The sequence below is a fragment of the Pelophylax lessonae genome (assembly GCF_965119305.1).
Source record: "Pelophylax lessonae genome assembly, chromosome: 2".
Lineage (NCBI taxonomy): Eukaryota > Metazoa > Chordata > Amphibia > Anura > Ranidae > Pelophylax > Pelophylax lessonae.
In genome coordinates this window covers 23105243-23131741 of record NC_138769.1, presented here as the reverse complement: position 1 = coordinate 23131741, position 26499 = coordinate 23105243, and the positions used below count along the sequence as shown (strand labels likewise).

The following is a 26499-nucleotide window of genomic DNA, read 5'->3' as shown; positions in this document are numbered from 1 at the left end:
TATGCCCCATCTTTGATGACATTGGGAGGAATTGTGCCCCATCTTTGATGGCATTGGGAGGAATTGTGCCCCATCATTGGTGTCATTGGGCGGAATTGTGCCCCATCTTTGATGACATTGGGAGGAATTGTGCCCCATCATTGGTGTCATTGGGGGGAATTGTGCTCCATCTTTGATGACATTGGAAGGAATTGTGCCCCATCGTTGGTGTCATTGGGCGGAATTGTGCCCCATCTTTCATGACATTGGGAGGAATTGTGCCCCATTTTGGGTGTCATTGGGGGGAATTGTGCTCCATCGTTGGTGTCATTGGGCGGAATTGTGCCCCATCTTTGATGACATTGGGAGGAATTGTGCCCCATTTTTGGTGTCATTGGGCGGAATTGTGCCCCATCTTTGATGACATTGGAAGGAATTGTGCCCCATCATTGATGTCATTGGGGGGAATTGTGCTCCATCTTTGATGACATTGGGAGGAATTGTGCCCCATCGTTGATGTCATTGGGCGGAATTGTGCCCCATCTTTGATGACATTGGGAGGAATTGTGCCCCATCGTTGATGTCATTGGGCGGAATTGTGCCCCATCTTTGATGACATTGGGAGGAATTGTGCCCCATCATTGGTGTCATTGGGCGGAATTGTGCCCCATTTTTGATGACATTGGGAGGAGTTGTGCCCCATCTTTGATGACATTGGGAGGAATTGTGCCCCATCGTTGGTGTCATTGGGGGGAATTATGCCCCATTGTTGGTATCAGTGGATGGATATAATGCCCCAAGGGCCAGATAAAAGCAAGCAAAGGGCCGCATCTGGCCCGCGGGCAGCAGTTTAGGGACCACTGCACTAAAACATATTTTAGGTGGACTTTCTCCTGTTCGTTGTGCTGTCATGTTCGCTATCTTCTGGTTTACAGTGGTCAAAATATTTCTATTCTGAAATCGCTGAAGGTTCACAGAGTTTTATATAATTAGTTCTTTACTTTAAGAGCTGTGAACATGTGGGATAATTATTCATAGGAACTGGTACTAGATTTGGAAAATTTGATATTTTCTTAGAATATAGAAGTCTACTAACCATTTTAAAAATAGATAGTAGAATGTGAACTCAGGGATCTGACTGCCAGTATGGGTCAGAAAGGACATTTTTCCCTATTAAAACAAATTGGACCATGTGGGTTTCTGCTTTACTGGCTTGTGTTTCTCTAATTGTGACCAATCTGTCCAAATTACATCTTTTCCAGATATGCTGGGAAGATGTATGTGAAAGATTCTTTACTGTTAGAGCTGTGAAAATTGTGGAATAATCTTCCACGGGAACTGGTCTTAGCAGATTTGCAAATTGCTTCAAAAAGTTTGTTGATTTGCTAAAAGTCTGATTAACAAGTTTGATTTCCAGTTAAAAAAATATATTGAACATTTTTCCTCTCCTTTCTTTTTCTTCTCTCCCTTCTTTTCTTCTCTTTTCTCGTTTTCTTCATGTGATACTTGGGGTCTCTCCTTGAATATATTTTTGGATCTTCCGTCCTGGTTAACCTTTTGGCCTTATATTTTCTGCTTTTTTCGTCCCCATCCATCGGGGCTCTGTTGTGGCGATGCCTGGGCGGACCACAACCTGCTCACGCTCGTTGGCCAGGCTGGAAGACCGTAAGAATCTAGATTATCCAGTGCGAATCCTCAGCCCGGCTGTCGCTTGTAGTTCAACAGGAGGATCCCCCTGACACTAGCTAGCGATAGTGAGTAAGGAAAAATAAACATAAACATTTCTCAAAAGAAAATAAAAACTGAGACCGGAGTCCCAGCAGGGAACCTAGGTCCTACTCCTGAAACTAGGCAGCAAGAAACTGATTAGTGAGCACGGTGTGTCTGGGGTAATGTCATGAGGGACAGCCTCTATAGGCGTGTCTAGTGAAAAGCTTTCACTTCCTAGTCTACTCCTGTAGACGGCGCATTACCCATTCGTGAAGAAACATTGAGAGCTGCGTCTGTCAGAGGACTCAGAGAAAAGGATTTTACGGTAAGTTTTTACAAAAATCCAATTTTTGCCCCCATCTTCTTCATCAACAACCAATTGTTGGATCACCTCTATCATTACTTTGTCAGATTTATTACTTATTGTCGTGACTTATATACATTTTCCCTGTGTATCGCTCATATTCACTTACGTCTCTGACACTATTGTTGTTGTATATCCATTATAATCGCTTCAATAAAAATATTGAACAAGAAAATAATATATTAAATTATACTATTTGCTTTATTTCTTTTTTTTAACTTGTACTTTTTGAACATAAAATATTACTTATTGTCTCTTATGTTGTATTTTTGGCCTCATCACATGCATGTGAAATGTTTATCAGATATCAGAGAGTCTTATTTCTGGTGAGATACCCCGTCCCCCTGTGTTTTTTATTTATTTATTTTTACTTGTCCTATGTATTTTTGCAGCTTAAGGCTCCATGCACACTAAGGGCTCTTTCACACGGGCGTTCAGTTTTTTTTGCCCGATCAGGTCCTTTTTTTTTTTTTTTTAAACGGACACGGATGACACTTGTGTCATCCGGTCCGTCTGTCCGTTTTTCATCCCATCCGTTTGCGGATGAAAAACGGACATAATGTATCTCTATGTAAATACGGATGTCAGAGGATGACACCACTGACATCCGTTTTTGCGTCCGTTCCGTTTTTTGAACGGAAGAAAAAATAGGTTTCTCTTCCGTTCCAAAAAACTGAACTGAAAGGACGAAAAACGGATGTCAGCGGATGGTCATCCGCTGACATCCGTATTTACATAGAGATACATTATGTCCGTTTTTCATCCGCAAACGGATGGGATGAAAAACGGACATACGGAACGCCCGTGTTAAAATTGCCCTAACACTTTTTTTTTCTGCTCCTAGAAGCTAAATACTGTTATCCTATGTGTCCATGCGTATTAAGCTGTTAGCATTTTTTTGAGCTTCAGCATCTAGGAGCAGAAAAAAAATTGTGGTTTTTGGAGCTTCTTGGGTTGTTTTTTCCCAGCAGAAACGCTCCTAAATGCTACTAATAGTGTTTTGAGCTTTTTTTTTTTTTTTCTTTGGGCTCTTTCACACGGCCGCTCCGCTTGTCCGCAAATCATCCTATTTTTTTGCGGATGATTTGCGGACAAAATGTAAGTCAATGGCATTGCGGATGTCAGGGGAATACCATCCGCTGACATCCGATTTTCTTCCTTTCAGTTCTGTTCCATTTTTTGGAACGGAACAGAAGCCTATTTTTCCTCCGTTCAAAAAACGGAAAGGAAGGAAAATCGGATGTCAGCGGTGTCATCTGCTGACATCCGCAATGCCCATAGACTTACATTATGTCCGCATATCATCCGCAAACGGATGGGATAATATGCGGACACACGGAGCGGATGACACAACTGTCATCCGCTCCGTGAAAAAAAAAAGTCCCGCAGCGGAGCTTTCACACGGAGCGGCCGTGTGAAAGAGCCCTTAATTTACTGTAAAAACACTAATACAATACTAATGCTACTAAAAGCTACAAAAATGCTACTAGAAGCTGGCACCAAGACGCTATTAGCGTTTTTCTCCCAGCCGTTTTATTTTTCTCGTGATTTTTGAGCTTATAAAAAAAAAACGCCAGTGTGCATGGAGCCTGAAGGTGCAGATTTACGCAACTCCATAACCCAGCCAAAGTTGGGCCATCTTTAACCAATATTCGGGAGTCATTATAGTGGAGATAGAAATAAAGTGTCACAATATCAATATATACCAAAAATAACAGATGAATGTATAGATACTCCAAAGACCTATCTAATAAAATGTAAAAAAAACAATATGGCATTTACATAAAAGCCCACTTATTATGTCAAGACAGAGCAGTGAACCTATTCATTCCATGAAACAATCTCTCAAATAAAGCATAATTGTGTCAAAAACAGAATAGTGCACTTAATTCTTCTTCGTGAAAACAGTCTCTTAGACCAGGGATCCTCAAACTACGGCCCTCCAGCTGTTGTGGAACTACACATCCCATGAGGCATTGGAAAACTCTGACATTCACAGACATGACTAGGCATGATGGGACTTGTAGTTCCTGAACAACTGGAGGGCCATAGTTTGAGGACCCCTGTCTTAGACAGTCCACTCCAGTCTCCAATGATCTTTGTAAAACACTTGTGCTCCACCACCAATCATGCAAATGGTGCCCTCACCGTCTTAATAGGACCCACATCACATGGGTCTATATCGGGTAAGGACAGTTCCAATGCACTCAGAACATCCAGGTCTCATTCCCTCCTATAGTTTATCCAAAAATCCAGGTGTGTACCCCTTTAAGGGGTCGGAGGTCTGTTGTTTATACTCAATACCTCAAATAGTAATATTTAAAGTTGTGACCAATAAAAAATGTATTACTTCACAAGGATAACAAATACATAGGCTTACCTTAATCACATCAGGTCAGGCTTCAACATAATGGAAGCCCTCAAACTTCCATTCACAAGGTGCGATGACGTCACCCAGCTCTGCCCTACGTGTTTCGTCATACCCGCTTGACTTCTTCAAGGGTGTGGGAACACATATTGGTGTCAGCAGTATTTATTAGTAATAATAATATTTGTTAGACAACTTGGTGCACAGTTTATGGCATTTTTCATTGTACTGGAGAGCTGTACCATCCAGCCATCCTCATCAAGTTTCTTACTGATATTTGGGAGTTATTTTGCTGGAGGGCTGAACATTTACTCACCAGTCTTCATCATGTCTCTTACTGATATCTGAGAGTCATTTTGCTGCCGTGCTGTACAGTCATCCAGCAATTCTTACAAAATTTCTCCCTGCTAATATGGTGTAATTTTGCTAGAAAAATGTACATTCACCCGGCAATAAGCCCAGCAATTTTCATAGCATTGCTCAAATATTGAGGAGAATTTTCGCCAGAGAACTGTACATAAACCAAGAACTCCTCCGGACTCACCTACTGCAGAGATATTGAGGAAAGTCACAGATAGAGAGGTTGCAGAGCTCACTTGTCACCATATAATTTTCTGACTTAGTGGCGATCTATTTTTGGCTTTTGTTGATAAGTGCGCTGTCAGTCTTTCTGAGGACAGTCCCGCCCTCTGTGGCTGCATGTAATTATTTGCCCAATTGCTCTGCTTTTTCCTGATCGTTGTACTGCTGCACACATTGTAATTGTGAAGTCTGCCAAACTTAAACCGCTCCTTATCCCTGGCAGATGGCTACCGAATTTGCAGGAGTCAGGAAAGACGTGCTTGTATTTTGGTCATCATCGAGCTGTACTTTTTTTTTTAGTTAGCTGTTATCAAATATCTAAGCTGTGTGTAAGTAAGACTAGCCATCGACAAGCAGATTTTCTCAAAAGAAAAACAAGTCGCTGAAACGCCAGGACCCAACAGTGGTCCGTGTTGGCAGGTTACCTAGCTTTATTCTTCTTGATCTGCATAGATGAGCGAAGGGTTGATTCCCTAATTCAACAAGTTTTAAAATCTCTGCAGTGATAAGCTGGAAATTTTGGTTATTGTTTCCTTGGGGGGAAGGGGTACCATCACAGTAGGTCCAATTAACTTAAGCGATATTTGCAATATGTACACTTTAGATAGCTACCTAATGGCGCTACATTTTGATGGTGACAGTGAGAAACTGATCCAGAATGTTGTAACGTTAACACATTTAATATCTCCATACAGATATGGTTTGACCCATTTGGTGCAATAGAACTGGAGAGCCCTGACCTCAACCCTACTGATCATCATCCATTAATTGATGGTTTGGTATGGAGGAACTCGAGTGGCCTGTACAAAACTGCCCAGACGTCAACCCTACTGATCCCCATCCCTAAAGACATGGTTTGATGGGTTTGGTGTGGAGGAACTCAAGTAGCCTGTACAAAACTGCCCAGATGTCAACCCTACTGATCGCCATCCCTAAAGACATGGTTTGATGGGTTTGGTGTGGAGGAACTCAAGTAGCCTGTACAAAACTGCCCAGATGTCAACCCTACTGATCACCATCCCTAAAGACATGGTTTGATGAGTTTGGTGTGGAGGAACCCTAGTGGCCTATACAGAGCCCAGACCTCGACTCTACCGATCACCATCCATAAATATATGGTTTGATGAGTTTGGTGTGGAGGAACTCAAGTGGCCTCCATAGAGCCCTGAACTCAACCCTACTGAACACCTTTGGGACGAATTAGAATGCCAATTATAAACCAGGTTTTTTCATCCAACATCAGTACCTGCCCTAAAAAACAGTCTTTTACCTGAATTTGTATAACTTCCCACAGACGCTCTCCTAGATCATGTGGAAAGCCTTCCAGAAGAGTCAAAGCTCCTGTAGTCCCAAAGGGGGGCAACTCCTTATTATTGCCACCTTAAATAGGTGTGATGGTCAGATGTCCACAAACCTTCGGCCCTATAAAATACTTTTAAAATAAAAAGTTTTCATTTTGGATACAGTCATGCTCTAAACCAAAGTTTTCCTTTGGAAATTAATGGTCCATTCAGTCGAACGAGTCAAACTCAGCCTACCATGAAGCCACTTTTTTCAACGTAAGATTTATAATTTGGTTCTTTCAGCTGTTGCAGTGCATGTTCGGTCAGTCAGTGAGATTGTCATGTCATATGGCTAAAACAGGGTCCTCCTTTCCCATCTTAGAAAGCTAGGTGATTTGACAGTCAACCCAAAAGTTGTATTTTTGTCATACATGGCATCTGGTAACTTGCATCACCCACCAGCTTATTTATATCTACTGGTGCTTCCAGGGTAGAGATCTTGCTACTCTCGTTCTTGGATGTTCTTGTCCACTCCTCTTGTTGCCTTACCCATAATTTCAAGTTAGTTTAAAATCCAACAGAGAAAATGGGACCACTTTATAATGACCATGGATGGTGGCCAAGCTTTGGAAGCTCAAATAGAGAAATATCAGGAGTAGTGGGGTCTACCGGGGGATATAAGAAACTCATAGGTGGTTGAAATCTCCAGCATCTAACAAAAATGTATTTTGTTTTCAGGGGACTGACCGCATGCAGGGCAAAGCAACAGGTTTGTAAGTCTGGTCCCTAAGCAGCCCCTTCTCTTCCCTGTCTCTTCATTTACCTGCCAGGAATGCTGGAAATACTTGTTACTTTTGGGTGTAAAAAGGCATGTGACTCACTTCAGGTGTAAAGAGCCATGTGATTCCCTTTCCTCCCATGTAGCAGCGCTGGTGCATTGTGATTGGCCTAGAGCCAGGGGCGTAACTACAGGGGTTGCAGGGGTTGCAATTGCACCCGGGCCCCATGCTCCAGGGGGCCTGTGTGGCTCCCCTGTACACCTGGATAGGAGGGGTGGCGGGGGCAGCATGTAGATAAATCACTGCCCTCCTTTTTCCTCCTGTAGCTGCAGGAGGAAAATGAAGGAGATTGGTTCATCTGTATGCTGCCCCCGCCACTCCTCCTATCCAGTTCACTTTCACTTGTGTTCTGCTGTCTCTGGCCTCTCTGTGCTCCCCTGGTTACCCCCCCCCCCCCACTGTGCTCCCTCCCCTCTCCTGCCGGCTGCTGCAGGGGATGTGTCACAATAGAGAACCAGGAAGGGGTCAGTAAATATTTAATTTACCAGCTCCTTCCTTTTTTGAATGGACAAAGTCATAGTCAGTGACATTGTAAAAAAATAAAATAAAATGATAAAAAATAATACAATTAAAATACCAAAAAATAAAAACTACTGACACCAGTGGGTGAACTTCCAGGACCGCAAAGGTCACACTTGCAACCGAGCCCTGGCATTCCACCACCGTGGGGAGGCCTCAAGATGGCAGGAAGGGGGCCCACTGCAGAACTTGTGAAAGGGTCCCACTGCGGGACCGTAATATAGGGCCCCGCAACGAGAGTAAAGGGCCCCAGGATCAGTGGGAAGAGCCTCAGGCTTGAAGGGAAGAGCCCCGGCCAGAGGTCCGTGGGGTCCTTCATGGTTCCTTGCACCCGGGGTCCTGAAGGTTCTAGTTACGCCTCTGCCTAGAGCTGTTACATGGGGGTTAAGGTGTCAACCTTGTGTAAGCTCAGATCCAAGAAACAATTAGAGCTTACACAGGGATTGCTTTGTTTGCTTACTGTGGCTGGAAATCTCAGAGGAGCAAAGGTTAGGTATAATTTGGCTGCTGGGGGGGGGGGGGGGGCTGGGCTTTAAAGTGAATCTGTTGCTTTGCCTTGCATGGCAGGTTCACTTGAAATACTTTATTATTAATACCTGCACTCTTGTGTACATTGTTGTATCTGAATGTCACAGATCAGGTTTGGAAAGGTACCATTATTGTCTAAATGTCTGTCTTCTCACCCTCTATGTGTAATTCACACTTTTCTAGTTAGAAAGCAGCTCGTCTCTCTCCCTTTGTATTGCTCGTATCATTCTTCGGCTGATAAAGAGTGTCATTTATCACTCTACGTTGGTGTGTAATGTTTGGGGTCTTCGCTCACATGGAGATAAATTAGACTCTCTCCTTGTCCCTGCCATGTCTAAACAGATGTAATATTGATGAAGAGGTGGACGTGCAGCTCTGGGCCTTGTCCTCATGGGACCGCTGCGCTCCCAGACTCCTCCGCTTTCCCTGCATGTGCCCAGCCAGTCAGCCCTCCCTTGGCTAATGTTTGTCCAGTGTGTGATTTGGTCTGGGCAGCCATTGGCTTTGTGTTGTGTGGACACGGCATTCTCGGCTGTCGGCTGCTGTGGAAACAATCTTTTTGATCATGACTTTTTTTTTTCTCCTTTCTTTTTTTTTTTTTTTTGCCTGACTGTTTCATGAAAATTCATTAATCTGTGACATTTAAGCACTGTGTCTGAGAGGTGTCTACTGGCTGCTTGCATCAATACTTTGCTTACTTCTTGGCATCTTGTCAATATTTCGGGGGCCCCGACTGTAACGGCGTTTGGACGTAACGCCTGGCAGCCGTCACGCGCTCTCCGGCTCCCTAACGAGCTGGAGGGAACGGATATTGGAGCATCAGATGCTTTCACAGCTTCATAAGATGTAGTGCAGTGATCACCCCTATTCTCCTCCTCCCCCGGCTCATCTGATGTCACTCACCCGGCTATAAATATGGTACGCAGACGCCTTTATCAACTGAGACAGCGGGAATCAGCTTTTAGGAAATACAGTAGCCAATATACTGAGATCATTTCTTGGTGTGTCTGTTAATTTGAAATATAGATCATAGGCACTTCATATACTGCTCTTAAAGCGGAGTTCCGGCCTCAAATACCTTTTTTAACTAAAATACCCCTATAATACTAATCCATCGCCCTTAACAGAACCGCTATTCTCATACTTACAAGGTGTACAGTATTGGATTTTAGTCAAAATCTTACTTTTAAAAACGCTGTCTGGCCACTGCCATCTTGGATGTGGGTATCTGAAGCCGCAGTGTAATCTGCTGTGCCCTTCTTCCTGATTCCAGGGAGTGTTCTGGGAGTTCTTCCTGATTCCAGCCTCCTGGGAGTGATGACAAACAGCTCCCAGGATGCAATGCAAAGGCGGAAGTGATGTCGGTGGCCTTGGCCGCAGAGAGGGGAGAAGGAGGAAGTACAATCAAAAATGCCCTGAAAATAAGGTAAGGGATCCCCGAAAAAAAAAATGGAAATGGCCAATTGTTGATCAGCATAGCGAGCACTCCAAGGATCACTAAAGTTGCAAAATAGGCCGGAACTCCACTTTAAGTATTTATTAAAGGATCCATCCATCCAAAAGTGATCCTTTAGTTATAGGTGGATCCCAAAGGCGGGATAGGTCAACACATTAATTATTATTTATCTTGAATACTCTAGGGCTGAACTAACTGAAGCCATCTACCTGTGGCTGCTGCCCTACTCTGTCAATCCCTCCACTGGCTTTCACTAACCCAGTATATAACATTGAAAATACCACCTACAACATACAAAGCCATCCAAAGCTCATCCCCCATGTACGTCACCAACCTCATCTCAACATATTGTCCAAATCATCCTTTCTGCTTCTTCCAAGACCTCCTTCCCTCTAGCTCTCTCATTACCTCTTCCCATGTGGGCCTCCAGGACTTCTCCAGAGCCTCTCTCATACTTCTGGAACTCCCTACCCGAATCTGTCTGGTTATTTTCTACCCTAATCCCTTTGGGCGATCCCTGAAAACGAATTTATTCAGAGAAGCCTACCCTGCATCCACCTAAAAACTGTATGTCAACCACCTCCATCAGCTCATCCCCCAGAGCTATTACCTTTTTGTACTAACTCCCCCTTCCTTTTAGATCAGTGGTCTCCAAACTGCGGCCTTTGCTTGCATGTATGCAGCACTTGAGCACTATTCCTCCCACTGACTTTTACAATGGGGCATAATTCCTGCCACTGTCACCAATGATGGGGCACTATTCCCACTAATACCAATGGTGGCACACTATTCCTCCCACTGACACCAACGATGGGGCACTATTCCTCCCACTAATACCAATGGTGGCACACTATTCCTCCCACTGACACCAATGATGGGACACTATTCCTCCCACTAATACCAACAATGGGGCACTATTCCTCCCACTAATACCAACAATGGGGCACTATTCCTCCCACTAATACCAATGATGGGTCACTATTTTTCCCACTAATACCAATGATGGGACACTATTTCTCCCACTAAAAACAATATTGGAGCACTATCCCTCTTACTAACACAAATGATGAGGCACTATTCATCCCACTGACAATAATTATGGGGAACTATTCCTCCCATTGACACCAATGATGGTGCACTATGCCTCCTCCTCCTGACACCAATGATGGGGCACTGGATAGAAGACAATCCACAACTCCTTGTTGAGCATCTGCTGTATATATTCATCTTTTATGGAGTTACAATAAATTTGGATTTATTTAAGAGCATGTAAGGAGTTGCGGATTGTCTTCTATTCATTCACTTCGTTGGCTGCTGAGACACTGCACATCCTGCTCCTAACAGCTAAGGAGGATCTACATTATCTGGATTAGTAGCACTTTTTTCTTATATTGCATGATGGGGCACTTTTCCTCTCACTGACACCATAATGGGACACTATTATTCCCACTGACACCAATTATGGGGCTATATTCCTCTCACTGACACCATAATGGGACACTATTCTGACATGGGAGTGTATTTTACCAGAGTGAAGTCACTTGCTAGCAACCTCTGGCAGTCTCAAGGAAAATGGCAACCATCTTTTTCGGTCCATTCTGTCAAGTCTGAAAGTTCCTGACATGACAGTGTCTTATATAATGCATCATTCTCTGTCCTTAGGGGGTGTATTTTACGTGGGTGAAGTCTCTTGTAACATGGGAGATTCCTGTCTTCAGTATATTGGCAGTCATATTTAATTGTCTCTTTCAACAAGGTAGAAGTTCCTAACATAAGGGTCTTCAGTAGAATGCAGCACCCTCTAACATTGTACTATAATGCGCTCTCTTGTAACATGGGAGCTTCCTCTTGTAAAATGACAGTCTTCTGTAACTTGCCAGCAGTCTCTGATAATCTCTAGTAAATTGGCAGTCTCCTATATAATTCATCTCCCTTGAATATAGGAGTGTATTTTACCAGGGTGAAGTCTCTTGTGACATGAGAGCTTCCTCTTCTAAATTGACAGTCTCTTGTAACTCAGACAACCTCTGGCAGTCTCCAGGAAAATGACAACCATGTTTTTTTAGTCTATTCTGTCAAGGCTGAAGTTCCTGATATGACAGTGTCTTATGTAATACATCATCTTCTGACATGGAGGTGTATTTTACCCGGGTGAAGCCTCTTAAGACATGGGAGCTTCCTCTTGTAAAATGACAGTCTTCTGTAACTTGCCTGCAGTCTCTGATGAACTCTAGTAAATTAGGAGCCATCTTTTCTTTTGGTCTCTTGTATCAACATTGGTGTTCCTAATAAATAAGTCTCTTATATAATGCATCTCCCTCGAATATAGGGGTGTATTTTACCAGGGTGAAGTCTCTTGTGACATGGGAGCTTCCTCTTCTAAATTGACATTCTCTTGTAACTTGTCAGACAACCTCTGGCAGTCTCCAGGAAAATGGCAACCATGTTTTTTAGTCCATTCTGTCAAGGCTAAAGTTCCTGATATGACAGTGTCTTGTGTAATGCATCATCCTCTGACATGGAGGTGTATTTTACCCAGGTGAAGTCTCTTGTGACATGGGAGATTCCTCTTGTAAGCTGACAGTCTCTTGTAACTTGTAAAGTCTTCAGTATATTGGCAGTCATCTTTGATTGTCTCCTGTATCAAGACAGAAGTTTCTAATATAAGAGTCTTCTGTAGAATGCAGCACGCCCCAACATTATACCATGATGCGCTCTCTGGTAACATGGGAGCTTCCTCTTGTAAAATGACAGTCCTCTGTAACTTGCCAGCAATCGATTGTGGTCTCTAGTAAATTGGCAGCCATCTTTTCTTTTGTATCATCATTGGGGTTCCTAATATATCAGTCTCTTATATAATGCTTCACCCTCAAATTTGGCAGTGTATTTTACCAGGTTGAAGTCTCTTGTGACATGGGTAAATTGACAGTCTCTGGTAACTTGTAAAATCTTCAGTGTATTGGCAGTCATCTTTAATTGTCTTCTGTATCAAGACAGAAGTTCCTAACATAAGAGTCTTCAGTAGAATGCAGCACCCTCCAACATTGTACCATGAGGCGCTCTCATCTAACATGGGAGCTTCCTCTTGTAAAATTGCAGTCTTGTAAGTTGCCAGCAATCTCTGGTGGTCTCTAGTAAATTGGCAGCCATCTTTTCTTTTGGTCTTTTATATCAACATTGGGGTTCCTAATATCAGTCTTTTATATAATGCATCACCCTCAACATTGGGGTTCCTAATATCAGGCTTTTATATAATGCATCACCCTTGGATATGGGAGTGTATTTTACCAGGGCAAAGTCTCTTGTAATTCTTGAAATGGAAGCTTCCTCTTGTAAATTCACTGTCTCTTGTAACTTGCCAGCAATCTCTGACAGTTTTCAGTAAAGTGGTGTTGTCTTCAATTGTCTCTCGTATCAAGGCAGAAGTTCCTAACATAAGAGTCTCCTGTAGAATGCGTCGCCCTATAACAAGGTAGTGTGTTTTACCATTGTGCCCTCTCTTATAACATTAAAACTTGTTCTTGTAAATTGGCAGTTTCTTGTAACTTACCAGCAACCTCTGACAGTCTATAGTAAAATATCGTCCATCTTTTTTGGTCTCTTTTATCAAGGCTGAGGTTCATTATATAATAGTCTTTTATATAATGCTTCACCCTCTAACACACTTCCCCAACCTTTTTTTTTTTTTTTTTGTCAAAACATTTTATTGAACATTTTGGATAATACAAAAAACAAAACCATGCATACCAAGCCAGAAGTAAGTATACAAGTGTCGCAGTATGTAAAACATGGCCATATAGACTTCACATAAAAGGATCAATAAGGCACCCTGGAAGAAGAAGAACCCCTAAAATTATTTTGAGGTCTCCGGGAACCCTTAATCACACCAATAATTATGGGTCAATAGCAAAAATTAACCTTACATCGGTGTTCAAAAGAAATAATACAACCCTTGCAGTGGTGGTTAGAATGCCACCCTTACGGACTGCTAAAAAGATCATTGGTGTCATGAGACTGGCTTTGCCAAGTGACATTGGTTCTTTAACTAAGCAGGCATCATCAAATGGGAGGTCAATCACTCACAGCTCAAGAAACCCCTATCAACCTCTGAAGGAACCCTGGTTGAGAATGGCTGCTCTAACATATGAATTTATTTTACCAGGGTGAAGTATCTTGTAACATGGGAGCTTCCTCTTGTAATTAGACAATCTCTTCTGACTTGCCAGCAACCTCTGCCAGTCTCCAGTAAAATGGAAGCCATCTTTTTTTGTATCAAGGCAGAGGTTCCTAATGTATCATTCTCTTATATAATGCATCATCTTATAATATGGGAATATTTTAGAAACGAGAAATGGACAGAGGGCGCACCTGCCTAGTGCATTATCCTTGGTAAAAAGATATTTTATTTTACATAACAAAGGTACTCACAAACAAATGCTTGATACAGGCATATCACATTGGTGTGGCTGTAGTGCCCACAGTATCAAATCATGGATGAAAAAGTGCACAGAAACTAGCTGATGTGTTTCGATGTCCTGCCTCTTCTTCAGAGCCAACAAGGCAGAGGGCAGCAAGGCGGCATTTATCCAATTTAGCCTGGATGGAGATTTTAGAGTATAACCTCTTTGGGGCCAACCTTTAAGTGCAGGAGAATTGTGTGGTGTTTCTTTCGAAGTATGGGAATATATTACCATGGTGCAGTCTTTCGTAACACAGAAGCTTCCTCTTGTTCCTCTTTGTATCAGATTTTGGCTAAGTTTATGGATGTGTTGGTTCAAGTAGATTAAAATTTAAATTTTAGATGGTCTTGTGGATCAGAGGTGTTGGCTTCCAAAGACCGACATAGGCAGATCTCCTACTGTCCCAGGACTGTTAGCAGTTGTAAAGAAAAAGTTATTCAAGACTAACAAATTAAATTACAAAATTAAAAGAGCAGGAAAAGAGTTACATTTCACTTTGTGAGCAGCCAAAGAATAAGGTGACATTTGGGGACACGCACCTGACCACACCCACTTTTATTGGTTGTGAGGTGGGCAGAGCAGGGGGTGGAGATAATAGTGGCATGCTACACCAAATGATGGGTGTGGTCGAATTGTACTAAGAGTGGGAGGGGCTTAAAGGACATGGTTTATTTAAAACATTCCACTTCTCCCTCCTCCTTCTCCAAGGGCCATTTACAGAAATGTTGTAAGAAATACCCTACAGCGGCCCAGGCCAGAGATATCAATAATAAAGCTTGAAAGAAATCAGGGACACATACTTGTAATCAGGAACACTTTTTTTCCTGGGGACAGCCCAATAAATTAGGTACTGTTCCCAGAAACCAGGGACATCTGGTAGCTCTATAAAATAACCCCAACAGGTTCAGGAACAGACCTACACAACCAGAACAGGGGAAGTTGGTGGTGATGACCATTACTGGATGAAAATATTCTGAGTTTGAGGCTTTACATCTCCAGAAAACAGATGATATGTATGAAAAGCGACCTGCTGTGACGTCTCATTAATTGAACGTGACCCGCATCCTTCTCGGCCAGCCGCGGTTCAGAGTCTGGCGATGTGTTTCTATCTCACGGCTGTTGCCTGGAGAGAGAGGGGTCAGGCAACATAAAATGACCGCAACGTAAATATTTTATGGGTCGAACAGCCGGGCGGTGAATGGATGGTGCGGAAATAGTGTGCTGAATATTTCACAAGGAGAATCTGGGTCCTGTGTTTAAGGACGATCTGAGAATTAAGAGGGTTAAATGATGTCACCCGTGCACAGTAACATCAGCTGTTTACACGTCTGAGACGCTGTGCTCATAAATATCCTGCTCGCTGCTGCCGCCAGCGCCGTTCATTAAACCGTGATCTATACCACAAGAAAACATTGCCAAGCTGTGTCCCCAGCAACCAACAACACAATCCGATAGATAGACAGACTGACAGAAATTGATTCATTGATAGGATAGATAGATAGATAGATAGATAGATAGATAGATAGATAGATAGATAGATAGATAGATAGATAGATAGATAGATAGATAGATAGATAGATAGATAGATAGATAGATAGATAGATAGATAGATAGATAGGGGACCCCTACTGAAGAAGTCTACACCATGGGTGTTCAACCTTTTGGCTTCTCTGGGCCACATTGAGTATAGAGAAATTTTCTCGGGCCGCATATTAAATATATACTATAGTTAAGGTATATAAGTAATAAAATGCCGCCGCGCCCCCCGCACTAATTTAACACAACTAGAGGATGATCAAATGAAATGGAATCAGTATACAGAGGTTTACTTCTTCTGAGTGATAATAAAGGAACACGCTTACCACCATGACCACTTCAGTGATTTGAAGTGGTCATGGTGGTAGGAGTCAGAAACACTGCACATGCTCCCCTCCCCCCTTTGAGGCAGCCTCTGCCTACCATTAGTTGGAAGCTGCTGTGGCCGTGCCCCCAACCTGACTTCCTTTCTCCCCAGCAAAAAAAAAATTGTCAGGGGGCAGTGGGCCGCATTGCCTGAGGTTCCGGGCCACAGGTTGGACATGCCTGGTTTACACCTTGACGTAACGCGTATAGGGGGCGGAAGCCATGATCTGGCATCACATCATGGCTGTCTCGCTCCTACGAGACTTTCCTTGTCCGTCCAGCCTGCACTGCTATAAGTGCTTTCCTTGTGAGTTTTTAAGTTTTTATGCAAATAAATATTCTTTACACAGTGAGCACTAGATTCTGCCCTTTCTTTCCTACATATACCTGCTTTATACACCCTTGTGTGTCTAGAGAGATCAGGGGTTTATTGAGCCATTTGGAGGAAGGAAGAGGGATAGAGGATTTCTAGCACTCATAAGACACCAAGATCATCTTATATCCCCAGAGGGGAAACGCTGGTACTGACCCACTGGTGAAACAGGGGGTCAGAACGTGAGGTGAGCGACCATCTTTCACTGGTGGAGGCGAGCACAAGCACTTTTTTTTGTCAGTTTGCACTTTTTTTGCTATTTTGCACTTTTTTGGAATTGTACTTATGGACTTGATTTTCAGCCACTTACAGATCTTTTGGACTACACATAACAGTTTTTCATAATTTATTATTTACACTTTTTATTCTTTGCATTTTTGCGCTGTTCATTTATTTCATTGTATGTTATTACATTTTATTGTGTTGTGGTACACCAAGTAGCGCAACACCTATATTTTGAATATATGGTAATTTGTTGTTATGAAAGCATTTTATTGATAGCAGCCACCTGGTGTATATTAAGATTTAGGATTTTGCAATAGGATAGCACTGATCTATTTTTGGGTATATAGTGCTTAACATAGTGATTTGGAGCTGACAACAGATACATAAATAGAGAGATAATAAAAGATATGTATAAAACAATATGTGTAGCGCCACAAAATGAATCTTATTAAAGTGAAAATAAGGTCCCTAATAAAGTCCTCAATATTAGAAATCGAAAAATCAATAGAAAACAGTCCAGTGAAATAGTGAAGACTCATTTGAAAGTCCAGTGAGGTAATATAGTGGAAACAACTCCAACTCCTGAAGTGAACATGTAGTTTCAAATCAAGTGCTCAGGAGGCGCCACCGCCTCCCAGTGAAATGAACACTCACCAGAAATGGTGGCTGCCATTATAATAGTATACACGCCTTTGTTGTGTGTCTGTCATCCAGGGAGGAACGAACCCAGTAAGTCTGTCCAGCGACACTTGTCATCATGGTTGTGCAGAATCCTCTCTAGGGCCTCTAAGTTAATTTATTACAATTTCGGATCTCAAAAAAACCTGGTAGCTTTTGCCTCCAGTGATGGTCAGTCCCCTGTGTACCGGTCAGTAGGGGGTTGTCGCCCCCCCCTGCTGCTGTATCAGTCGGTATATTGAGACCCCGGTCCTCCAGTGGTAATTTGACACACAGCGTTCTACAACCCACGTGGGTACCAAGCACCTTTCTGTGACCGGTACACGTAAAGTTGCCACTTCATTCCTCTAATCCAGGACACACATTAATTACACAGGTTATGTGACTGATTAAGGTGGTAATTAAACTCACTTAGTGCCTTAAGTGCATTATATTAGCCTCAGAACCTGTGTAATTCATATGTGTCCTGGATAGGGATGAGGTGGCAACCCTAGGTACATGGGGGACCGACCATCACCGGAGGCAAAAGCTACCAGGTTTTCTGAGATCCGAAATTGTAATAAATTAACTTAGAGGCCCTAGAGAGGATTCTGCACAACCATGATGAGAAGTTTCCCTGGACGGGCTTACTGGGTCCATTCCTCACTGGATGACAGACACATAACAAAGGCATGTGTAATGGCAGCCTTCATTTCTGGTGAGAGTCACTTCACTGGGACGCGGTGGCTGCTTTCTGAGCACTTGATTTGAAACGACATGTTCACTTCAGGAGGTGTTGGAGTTGTTTTCACTATATTACCTCACTGGACCCTTAAATGAGTCTTCACTCGTTTACTATTTTTCATTTTCTATTATGGAGGGTTTTTTATATTAAGGGCCCTTTTTTCACTTTAATAAGATTAATTTTTTGGTGCTACACATATTGTTTTATACTATTTTTGTAAGTTGTGTATACTGCTTGTTTGTGACAGCGGTCACCTCACCACAGCGCAGAGACATTCTTGTTTTTTTACTTAATAAAAGAGATAGATAGATAGATAGATAGATAGATAGATAGATAGATAGATAGATAGATAGATAGATAGATAGATAGATAGATAGATAGATAGATAGATAGATAGATAGATAGATAGATAGATAGATAGATAGATAGATAGATAGATAGATAGATAGATAGATAGATAGATAGATAGATAGATAGATAGATAGATAGATAGATAGATAGATAGATAGATAGATAGATAGATAGATAGATAGATAGATAGATAGATAGATAGATAGATAGATAGATAGATAGATAGATAGATAGATAGATAGATAGATAGATATTACAGGCACTTATACATAATTGATAACGTACATAGTGCTTAACATATTGTTGAGGAGCTCACAACAAATAGAAATATAAAGAGATAATAAAATATATTGATAGATAGATAGATACTGTAGACAGATAGATTTATATTTATTTATTACAGGCACTTATAAAGCACTTACAGATAGTCAAGAAGCTAACCATAGATCTAACGATCTCTCTAGTCTATAGACAATAACCTTGCATAGCTATCTTTACCTCTTTTGAAGCGATGTTCTCTCGTTTCCTGTCTAAAGTGGGGTACACACCAGTAGAAAATTCCCGTCCGAGGTAAAATCGTACGATTTTCGGCTAGTGTTTACACAACTTTCAGCAGCCGATGCCGACATTTTCAACAAAAAAAAAACGGAGGGACAAACACCAAAATTTTTATCGTCCACCCCCAGACGAACAATTTTCATTAAATGTGTATGCAGTGCGTCCGTGAAAAATCGGATACGAAAAACCACGCATGATCTGAAGTTGCTGACGACCCAGAAGTCTAGGAACAAATGTCCCAAAAAAAAAAAAAAAACGGACGAGAAATTTCGTGAACATTTATGCACTGTCTACTAAAAACGGTTATGAACGCTGAGCAAGAGAGAGAAAAATCAGAGGATATTTCGTCCGATTTCCGTCAAGTGTGTACGGGCCTTTAGAATTGGGGGGACAGGAAGTTGTTCATAGGAGACACAATCAACAGTAAAAACTCCACAGAATTTTGTTAAATAAAATAAATGTTTGCTGTAATCATTTATGAGACGACGTGAAATAAGTTGTATTGCAATACCAACTAAAGTGTATTTTTAGGTGGACTGGCTAACGGCTGCCATCTTGTCTCTTTGCAGGTGACCATTGCTTGACGTGAGCAGCAGGATCCCGAGATTGGTTCCCATTTATGAGAAGCGCACAGCGAGCGAATGGAATGAAATCCAGCCGTACGGCCAGACGCCCAGACCTGCTGCATTGAAGAGGTACCTCTCCGTTCCCTTCCTTAAAAATAACAAGTCTTAACCACAAGCAAACACTGACGCCGCTGCCAAAACCACTTGTTACTGTACGTAATTTGGCAGCGGGGTCCCCTCCAGACATATTTCATGATCCCTTTTCAAAGCATGCAGCAAATTAGGAAATCGCAGAGCTGTCAAGTCTAAGATGAATTTCAGGACCAAACTTTCTTCATCATTCCCACAGAATGATGGAGGGTCCCAGGTTCGCCAGGGCCGGAGTAGGAGACAGGACGCATGGGCCATGGCTTAGGGAAGCATATATATAAACAGGGAGGGGGTCTGAACATCTTTTTTGTTCAATATTTAAAAACATTGTAAAGTTGGCCGTGTACAGTAGACAGCTGTTGTGCAAAACCAACGATTTTTGGCTAGTTGTACGCTTATGATGTGTGAATGACCGATTACAATAACATCGGCTCACCAGTGTGATGAAATTCTCTATGGCTCGAGTTTACATTTCCATTCTCAAATAGTAGACCGTATAAGGACTGTAAATGGTTATCCGTTTCATACGATGATGGAATGATTGTGGCGTCCAAACTAACATACAGGAGCAAAGCATATTGGCAGTAGTATCAAGAGTGAGATCAAAGAACTTTCTAGGCATGTAGGATTTTTACTTAGTGCTGATTGTAGGCTGAGTCACCTTGACAATTTTATCTAAAAAGATATGTAGCGTTGAGTTGCTCGGATCAAAAAGGTGATGGTGAAAATGTTCAATTTACAACCAAAGGAACAATGACGGGCACCATCGAAGAGCCATTGATGATTGTATGGAGTTTGTTCTTTCAGCCACTCTGAGTGCACCCCTTTCTGCAAGGGATCAGAGTTCACAACATTGAACAAAAATGACAGCGCTAGAAAGAATAGGCATGCTTTGTCATTACATGTGAGTCAGAAAGCTGCAGAGTTAAATACGCCACACTTATTTTTTATGTAATCGTAGCACACATTATCAGTTCTCCTGGTCTGTATGCTGGGTATAATTCTCAGTATCTGTTCTATTCAGTATTTATGGGTCCTACACAGTAGCACTTCTCTTCATTTGTATGCTAGAAGGATTCTCCGTATCTGTTGGTTTTGTTTGTATAAATACCGCACAACAGGGCTGCTGTTAGAAATCGCGGGGCCCCGTACAGACCACCTGGCAGGCCCCCCCCCCAAGAAATTATTAAATATATATTTAGCTAAAACTACAACAACATCACTATTAGCAGACACAAATATAACATAACTCACATAATTCCTGCTAAATCTAAAAAAAAGAAAACTATACAGGCTGGGCAGTTGGAGCTCAGTGATCAGAGAGACAGAGGGGGAGAAACTAAGTTACAAATAAACTCCTGAGCTGAGATAACATTAGAGCCAGTGCTGAGAGGGGGGCCCACAGAAGGGAGGGGGATTAGTGAGGGATGACTGTCTCTTTCTCAACAGATAAAAGCTGATAGCAGGGAGAGGGACAGATCAAATTCAGGTGCTGGAGGAAGATTTCTGTATTTGTTGTCCATCACTAATCCCCCTCTCTGTGTGAGCCCCCCTGTGTGCTTGGGCCCCCTACAAGAGGGCTGGTGGTTCCCCCCTATCAGCGGCCCTGCCGCACAATATCATTCTCCTTGTCCTGTATGCTGGGTGTAAGTCACCAGTGGTGTACCCACAAGGCTCTGTATTAGGTCCTGTTCTCTTTCATCTATATGTAAGTGACATAATGTAGGTTTGTTGGGTAAGGCAGCCTTTTTCATCCAGGGTGCCTTCAGATTTCTTTAGGGGTCTTTGCAAAATGACAATAAAATGCTCATAAATTGTATACAAGTCAGCCTGCCTTTTAGTTACACAAAGCCACAGATTTCCATTGTGCACCATTACAACCTTCTATCCACCAGCATTCAAACAACCAATGATGTTATTGATTATTAAGGACATCATTAAGCCCCTTCACAGCATCCTTGTTTGCCCCTCTCCTGACCCTTTCTATCAGCACTGGGGTCACATTAGCTGAGGAATTGGGAGAAGTTAAAGAAGAATAGAAACATTGGAATACTAGTCAATTCAAATGTGCAAAGATGTATTTGCTTTGGGAGAAAATATTGGATGTTCTGCATGTGTGGATGTTGCTGCATTATGTAAAACTATTAGTTAATTTTTTACATTTTAGAATGGGGTGCCTCCGTATTGTGTATAATATTATAGGTTGTCATATTAGAGGGGTCACCAGCAGGAGGAAGGAAGCCCTGATTCCTCTATATAGATCTTCAGTTATCACTAGATGGATCACCAGCAGGAGGAAGGATGCGCCGATTCCTCTATGTAGATCTTTATATCACTAAAAGGGTCATCAGCTGGAAGATGGAGGTCCTGATTTCCCTATATAGATCTTTATATTACTAGAGGGGTCACCAGCAGGAGGAAGGAGGTCCTGATTCCTCTATATAGATCTTTATATCACTAGATGGATCACCAGCAGGAGGAAGGATGCGCCGATTCCTCTATGTAGATCTTTATATCACTAAAAGGGTCATCAGCTGGAAGATGGAGGTCCTGATTTCCCTATATAGATCTTTATATTACTAGAGGGGTCACCAGCAGGAGGAAGGACGTCCTGATTCCTCTATATAGATCTTTATATTACTAGAGGGGTCACCAGCAGGAGGAAGGAGGTCCTGATTCCTCAATATAGATCTTTATATCACTAGAGGGATCAGCAGCAGGAGGAAGGAGGTCCTGATTCCTCTATATAGGTGTTTATATCACTAGAGGGATCAACAGCAGTAGGAAGGAGGTCTGGATTTATCTATATAGGTCTTTAGTTATCACTAGAGGGATCACCAGCAGGAGGAAGGAGGACCTGATTTCTCTATATAGATCTTTAGTTATCGCTAGAGGGGTCACCAGCAGGACGAAGGATCTTAAGTTATCACTAGAGGGGTGATTAGCAGGAGGAAGGAGATTCTGATTACTCTATATAGATCTTTATTTATCACAAGATGGATCACAAGCAGGAGGAAGGAGATCCCGATACCTCTTTATAAATCTTAAGTTGTCACTAGAGGGGTCATTAGCAAGAGGAAGGAGGTTCGGATTCCTCTACATAGATCTGTAGTTATCACTAGAGGGGTCATCAGCAGTAGGAAGGAGGCCCTGATTCCTCTATATAGATCTTTACATCACTTGAGGGGTCGGCAGCAGGAGGTCTTTATATTACTAGAGGGATTACGAGAGGAGAAGGATATCCTGATTCCCCTATATAGATCTTTAGTAGACCTCATTTAGAATACTGTGTCCAGTTCTGGAGACCTCACTTACAAACAGCTATTGATAAGATACGGGCAACAAAAATGGTGAGCGATTTGAGGGATAAAACATTGTGGGAGAGACTTCAGGAACTTAATATGTAACTTAGTATAGATGGAGGAAAGAAGGGAAAGGGGGGACATGATTGAAACATTTAAATACATCAAAGGGGGTAAATAAGATTCAGAAGGGTAGTATTTTCAATATAAACCAGACTTCAGGAACACGGGGACATGACATTAAACTAGCAGGAGGAAAGTTAAAAACTAATCTTAGAAGTATTATTTTGTCACTCTTTTATGTTTCTATGTTAGTACTGCTACTCTTGTCCTGTATGCTGGGTGTAATTTTCGGCATCTGTTCTTATTCTGTATGTAGGGACTCTGCACAGTACCACTGCTCTTGTCCTGTATGCTGGGTGTAATCTTCAGTATCTGTTCCTATTCTGTATGTATGGGCTCTGCACAGTACCACTTCTCTTCTCCTGTATGTGGGGTGTGATTCTCAGTATCTGTTCTTATTCTGTATGTATGGACTCTGCACAGTACCACTTCTCTTGTCCTGTATGCCGGGTGTAATCTTCAGTATCTGTTCCTATTCTGTATGTATGGACTCTGCACAGTACCACTTCTCTTCTCCTGTATGTGGGGTGTAATCTTCAGTATCTGTTCCTATTCTGTATGTATGGACTCTGCACAGTACCACTTCTCTTCTCCTGTATGTGGGGTATGATTCTCAGTATCTGTTCTTATTCTGTATGTATGGACTCTGCACAATACCACTGCTCTTGTTCTGTATGTGGGGTGTAATCCTCAGTATCTGTTCTTATTCTGTATATAGGGACTCTGCACATTACTACTTCTCTTGTTCTGTATGTGGGGTGTAATCCTCAGTATCTGTTCCTATTCTGTATGTATGGACTCTGCACAGTACTACTTCTCTTGTCCTGTATTTTGGGTGTAATCCTCAGTATCTGTTCCTATTCTGTATGTATGGACTCTGCACAGTACCACTTCTCTTCTTCCAGTTTGTACGGCTGTCAGTATCTTGGTAAGATTATACAGAAGTAGAGCCTTTGCTTCTATAATGGAATGATGTACCTTTGCTGTCTGATAAGCTGTATTATGACCAGTTTTGCAGAACAAAAAGAATGCAGTTGTATGATTTGATTCTCCCTCCTGTGATCGTGGCGGACTTGGTGGTGCGTATCGCTGCATTGAGCGTCCTCGGGAGTCACAGTGAAGCGTCGGAAGCTTTGGGGTGTTAGAACAAGATGGAGCCCAGAATATTTATTGTGCCGCTGAGATTGTTGTGATTCCCGCAGCCTGAGCTGAACTTCAATGTGTTTTCAGTGGAGAGAAATGGTGCATACAATATGAGCCTGAGAGGTTCCAGAGAGCTGAATAATACAAGAGTGCTCGCATCGCCTCTTACCTGAGACAAGCCGGGACCGGCAATATTAAAGTGAACCTGTCAGGATAATATGAGAGCCCCATTTCCCGACCGCAGATGTCATCCTGACCTCCGCTTCACTGCCTAGTGCAGCCTCTCTCAAACTTTTCACCCCAGAAAACCCTTGAAATAATTTTCAGATCTCAGGGAACTCTGGCAAAAAATGAATGCTTCTGCAGCTCCCAATGTAGATGAAATAAAAAGGAATGTGGCGTTTCTAGAGTAATTGACATGCAAGTTGGATCATTTTTTGGGCCCTTTGCAGGGGGAAAAAAGAATGTCCCTTACATTGGTGGTCAGTGGGAAGAATGTCCCTTACATTGGTGGTCAGTGGGAAGAATGTCCCTTACATTGGTGGTCAGTGGGAAGAATGTCCCTTACATTGGTGGTCAGTGGGAAGAATGCTCCTTACATTGGTGGTCAGTGGGAAGAATGCTCCTTACATTGGTGGTCAGTGGGAAGAATGCTCCTTACATTGGTGGTCAGTGGGAAGAATGTCCCTTACATTGGTGGTCAGTGGGAACAATGCTCCTTACATTGGTGATCAGTGGGAAGAATGCTCCTTACATTGGTGGTCAGTGGGAAGAATGCTCCTTACATTGGTGGTCAGTGGGAAGAATGCTCCTTACATTGGTGGTCAGTGGCAAGAATGCTCCTTACATTGGTGGTAAGTGGGAAGAATGTCCCTTACATTGGTGGTCAGTGGGAAGGATGTCCCTTACATTGGTGGTCAGTGGGAAGAATGTCCCTTACATTGGTGGTCAGTGGGAAGAATGCTCCTTACATTGATGATCAGTGAGAAGAATGCTCCTTACATTGGTGGTCAGTGGGAAAAATGCTCCTTACATTGGTGGTCATTGGGAACAATGCAGTGGTGGTCAGTGGGAAGAATGCTCCTTACATTGTTGATCAGTGGGAAGAATGTTCCTTACATTGGTGGTCAGTGGGAAGAATGTCCCTTACATTGGTGGTCAGTGGGAAGAATATTCCTTACATTGGTGATCAGTGGGAAGAATGCTCCTTACATTGTTGATCAGTGGGAAGAATTCTCCTTACATTGGTGATCAGTGGGAAGAATGCTCCTTACATTGGTGGTCAGTGGGAAGAATGTCCCTTACATTGGTGGTCAGTGGGAAGGATGTCCCTTACATTGGTGGTCAGTGGGAAGAATGTCCCTTACATTGGTGGTCAGTGGGAAGAATGCTCCTTACATTGATGATCAGTGAGAAGAATGCTCCTTACATTGGTGGTCAGTGGGAAAAATGCTCCTTACATTGGTGGTCATTGGGAACAATGCAGTGGTGGTCAGTGGGAAGAATGCTCCTTACATTGTTGATCAGTGGGAAGAATGTTCCTTACATTGGTGGTCAGTGGGAAGAATGTCCCTTACATTGGTGGTCAGTGGGAAGAATATTCCTTACATTGGTGATCAGTGGGAAGAATGCTCCTTACATTGTTGATCAGTGGGAAGAATTCTCCTTACATTGGTGATCAGTGGGAAGAATGCTCCTTACATTGGTGGTCAGTGGGAAGAATCTTCCTTACATTGATGATGTCAGTGGGAGGAATAGTGCCCCATCGTTGGTGTCAGTTGAAGGAATAGTGCCCCGTTGTTGGTGCCAGTGGCAGGAATTATGCCCCATTGTTGGTTTCAGTGGCAGGAATAATGCCTCAAGGGCTGGATAAAGGCAAGCAAAGGGCCGCATCTGACCTTTTGACCACAGTTTGGAGACCACTGCCATCGAGTAACAGGAGGCTCTAACTGCATGAACAAACCACTCATTCACATAGTCAGAGTACCAAGAGATTGAGGACATAGATTCCTCAATCCCTTTTTCTGCAGCCTCAGCAGCACTGTACAGAAGTTCCTTGTTCATTCACAAACTGAAGCATAGGAAACACAGGGATGATTGATACCCATTGCTTACTGTGTTCATTCAGAAAATGAATAAGCCAGTAAATATAACATGTTTACTGCCCCCCCCCCCTCCTGACACCCAGCAGGTTTGCAGAAGAGACATACAGGGGGTTCCGAGCTGCAGAAAGAGAGGGTCTGATTGTGGAGGGTGGTAATCAGAATAGCAGAGGGATACAATTACTGGAATTAAGTGGGAGGGAAAGGAGAAGAT

The 26499-nt window shown here is 42.5% G+C and overlaps 1 protein-coding gene across 2 annotated transcripts in view; it reads left to right on the top strand.

The window, feature by feature from the left end:
• The window catches only part of ZBTB20 (zinc finger and BTB domain containing 20), a 1486592-nt gene that overhangs the window by 1196940 nt on the left and 263153 nt on the right, over nt 1-26499 (top strand). For both annotated transcript variants that reach the window (XM_082245473.1, XM_082245474.1), the window contains one exon: nt 19469-19594. The gene's annotated coding sequence lies outside the window, so the exon portion shown is untranslated. The remainder of the gene's footprint in view (nt 1-19468; nt 19595-26499) is intronic.